Source organism: Thunnus albacares, chromosome 20 (genome assembly GCF_914725855.1).
Source record: "Thunnus albacares chromosome 20, fThuAlb1.1, whole genome shotgun sequence".
NCBI classification, from domain to species: Eukaryota; Metazoa; Chordata; class Actinopteri; order Scombriformes; family Scombridae; genus Thunnus; species Thunnus albacares.
The window spans coordinates 27,785,597-27,790,596 of NC_058125.1; the positions used below are offsets into that span (position 1 = coordinate 27,785,597).

Here is a 5,000-nt window from a genome sequence, read left to right on the forward strand (position 1 = left end):
ACACACACTACTGCATATACACACACACACACACACACACACACACACACACACAGACACACACAGACACACACACACACACACAGACACACACAGACACACACACACACACAGACACACACACACACATATACACACACAAAGACACACACACACATATACACACACACACACACTACTGCATCTACACACACATACACTACTACATCTACACATACATACACTACTGCATCTACACACACACACACACACACACTACTGCATCTACACGCACACACACACACACACAGACACACACACACACTACTGCATCTACACACACACGCGCACACACACACTACTTCATCTACACACACAAACACACACTACTGCATCTACACACGCACAAACTACTGCATCTACACACACACACACACACACACACTACTGCATCTACACACACACACTACTGCATCTACACACACAAACACACACTACTGCATCTACAGACACACACTACAGCATCTACACACACACACACACACACATTACTGCATCTACACACACAAACACACACTACTGCATCTACAGACACACACTACAGCATCTACACACACACACACGCACACACACTACTTCATCTACACACACAAACACACACTACTGCATCTACACACGCACAAACTACTGCATCTACACACACACACACACACACACTACTGCATCTACACACACACACACACACACACACACACACTACTGCATCTACACACACACGCGCACACACACACTACTTCATCTACACACACAAACACACACTACTGCATCTACACACGCACAAACTACTGCATCTACACACACACACACACACACTACTGCATCTACACACACACACTACTGCATCTACACACACAAACACACACTACTGCATCTACAGACACACACTACTGCATCTACACACACAAACACACACTACTGCATCTACAGACACACACTACTGCATCTACACACACACACACAGACACACACACACATTACTGCATCTACACACACACGTGCACACACACTACTTCCTCTACACACACAAACACACACTACTGCATCTACACACGCACAAACTACTGCATCTACACACACACACACACTACTGCATCTACACATACATACACTACTGCATCTACACACACACACACTATGAATCTACACACACACACACTACTGCATCTACACAGACACACACTACTGCATCTACACACACAAACACACACTACTGCATCTACACACACAAACACACTCTACTTCATCTACACAGACACACTTCTGCATCTACACACACACACACACACACATACACACACACACTACTGCATCTAAACACACACACACACTACTGCCTCTACACACACACACACACTACTGCATCTACACACACACACACACTACTGCATCTACACACACATACACTACTACATCTACACACACAAACACTACTACATCTACACATACATACACTACTGCATCTACACACACACACACACACACACACACACCACTGCATCTAAACACACACACACACACTACTGCATCTAAATACACGAACACACTATTGCACCTATACACACAAAAACACACTACTGCATCTACACACACATACACTACTACATCTACACACACACACACACACACACACACACACTACTGCATCTAAACACACACACTACTGCATCTACACACACACACACTACTGCATCTACACACACAAACACACACTACTGCATCTACACACACACACTACTGCATCTACACACACACACACACACACACACACACACTACTGCATCTAAACACACACACTACTGCATCTACACACACACACACTACTGCATCTACACACACATACACTACTACATCTACACACACAAACACACACTACTGCATCTAAACACACACACACTACTGCATCTACACACACACATACACACACACACTCACTCACACACTATTGCATCTACACACACAAACACACACACACACACACACACACACACACACACACACACACACACACACACACACTTGCATTCACACACACACACACACAAACACTACTGCATCTACACACACAAATACACACACACTCACACTCACATACACACACACTCACACACACGCACCCACTAACTCACACACGCACTAACTCACACACAAACACACACGCACACACTATTGCATCTACACACACACAAACACTACTGCATCTACACACACAAATACACACACACTCACACTCACATACACACACACTCACACACACGCACCCACTAACTCACACACACACTAACTCACACACAAACACACACACACACACACACACTACTGCATCTACACACACACACTACTGCATCTACAGACACACACTACTGCATCTACACACACACACTACTGCATCTACACACACACACACACTACTGCATCTACACAGACACACACTACTGCATCTACACACACACACTACTGCATCTACAGACACACACACTACTGCATCTACAGACACACACACTCACATAAACACTCACACACACACACACACACACCGACAAACACACACACACACACACACAGAGTCAGTAACACACACACACAGTCACACTCATACACAGAAAGACACACACACACACACAGAGTCAGTAACACACACAGACACACACACATACACACACACACTCACACACACACACACACACACACACACACTCGCACTCACATACACACACACTCACACACACGCACCCACTAACTCACACACACTCACACATGCATAAATTCACACACATACACACACACTCACATAAACACGCAAACACACAAACACAGTCTTTAAATAGCACAGTGGTATATGATGTCACCACACAGGATTTCTGGGTATTGAAGTCATTCTGAGCTGCTGTGTTGCATTAACTCTACATGAACCAGTCTGTTGGTTAACTCTACATGAACCAGTTTGTTGGTTAACTCTATATGAACCAGTCTGTTGGTTAACTCTATATGAACCAGTCTGTTGGTTAACTCTACATGACCCAGTCTGTTGGTTAACTCTATATGAACCAGTCTGTTGGTTAACTCTATATGAACCAGTCTGTTGGTTAACTCTATATGAACCAGTCTGTTGGTTAACTCTACATGAACCAGTCTGTTGGTCAATTCTATATGAAGCAGTCTGTTGGTTAACTCTATATGAACCAGTCTGTTGGTTAACTCTACATGAACCAGTCTGTTGGTCAATTCTATATGAACCAGTCTGTTGGTTAACTCTACATGAACCAGTCTGTTGGTTAACTCTATATGAAGCAGTCTGTTGGTTAACTCTATATGAAGCAGTCTGTTGGTTAACTCTATATGAAGCAGTCTGTTGGTTAACTCTACGTGAACCAGTCTGTTGGTTAACTCTACATGAACCAGTCTGTTGGTTAACTCTATATGAACCAGTCTGTTGGTTAACTCTACATGAACCAGTCTGTTGGTTAACTCTATATGAACCAGTCTGTTGGTTAACTCTACATGAACCAGTCTGTTGGTTAACTCTATATGAACCAGTCTGTTGGTTAACTCTACATGAACCAGTCTGTTGGTTAACTCTATATGAACCAGTCTGTTGCACTAAAACATAATTCTGGCTTATTTTCATAGTTTTGTTCATCATTTCTATCAGTAGTAACAACATCGTACTCAACAAGTTAATATCTGAGATCTGTGAACATGGTGACGTCATTAAAAAGACGTCTGATAGGTCAGAAACACAGTCAGACGATCAGACAGGAAACAAACCAACATGTTAGTTTTCCTTTAACTCTGTATGAAGCGTCTGTTGAGCTTGTGTTCATGTGTTCATCTCATCTGCTGCTCTTCAGAGAAGAAGCAGAAAGTAGAAGCAGTGAGGTCGAGAAAAAAGGTTTTTAAAGTTTCAGACTGACCAGGCAAAGAGAGACGTTTGTTTTTCCTTCATTTTTTGTCTTTTTATGAGGATTATTTTCACCCTAGAATAATTGAGAGTACCTCATACTGCAGTAGCTCCGTTTTCTTGTTACTGAACATTTAATACGTTATTTTCATACACAAATTATAATTGTTTGTAGCATCGACTTCAACATCTGTGTGTTTTCAGTGAGATGAGCTCTGAGCTGCTGCAAAGCCTCACAGTGTTTGTTCAGTTCACAGCTCTGCAACAATATAAATATTAATTTTCTGATTTTCTCTGCAGGACTCCAGGCTGAAGATAAACACCAACCAACAGGTAAAAAGAGAGAATATATCTCATCTGGTCTGGGAACGCCTCTGATCCCCCAGGAGGAGCTGGAGGACGTTACCCGCACCTCCATCAGTGCTGGACAATGAATCCACTTTGGTTTATGATCAAATACCCTCAAAAGTAATAACTAATAAAATATGCTAATGTTAGCATTGAAAGGTGAAAATCTAGATTTTGGACGTCATCACTGCTCGCTGTAGAGCTGCACACCGCTAATTTCTATAAAATCCATATCAGATCTATTAAATACAACGCATGGCATTGTGGGATTGTTTGCAGGAAGTAGCGTACATGACATGAACACGACTTTTTTGTTCCATTGTGGAACATTTGAGGCTCTAAATGTTGGATAAATTTACACACAGAATTCAGACACTGAAATAAAATGGAGGAGGGTAAATAGAGTGAACTTTGTAGTAAATAGTGAGTGATTTCAGACACAGTCTTAGTCTTGCTTCTATATCTGGTCTCTTGTGTATTGTATCCCACAATCCTCTGTTTTCCTCCAGGTTCTCAGTGTGAAAGCACAGCCAAGGCTGACATCGTGCTGTTAATCTGTGAATCCGGGAGCACCACCTCTGAAGACCATGAAAACATTAAGTCCTTTCTAACTCAAATAGTCAACAACTTCAACATCGGCCCTGACAAAGTCCAGATCGGTAATATTTTTACTACTACAACTATTCACACTACTGCTCCTGGTACTATTACTACT

At 42.3% G+C, this 5,000-nt stretch overlaps 2 long non-coding RNA genes across 2 annotated transcripts in view; both read left to right on the forward strand.

Annotated features, from left to right (window-relative positions):
- The window catches only part of LOC122971160, a 15,637-nt gene extending 10,697 nt beyond the window's left edge, over nucleotides 1–4,940 (forward strand). Inside the window, exons 2-3 of the long non-coding RNA XR_006399417.1 lie at nucleotides 4,238–4,270; nucleotides 4,795–4,940. This is a non-coding gene — a long non-coding RNA (uncharacterized LOC122971160). The remainder of the gene's footprint in view (nucleotides 1–4,237; nucleotides 4,271–4,794) is intronic.
- LOC122971161 overlaps nucleotides 1–5,000 on the forward strand; it is a 20,775-nt gene that overhangs the window by 14,349 nt on the left and 1,426 nt on the right. The gene's annotated exons all lie outside the window — the stretch shown is intronic.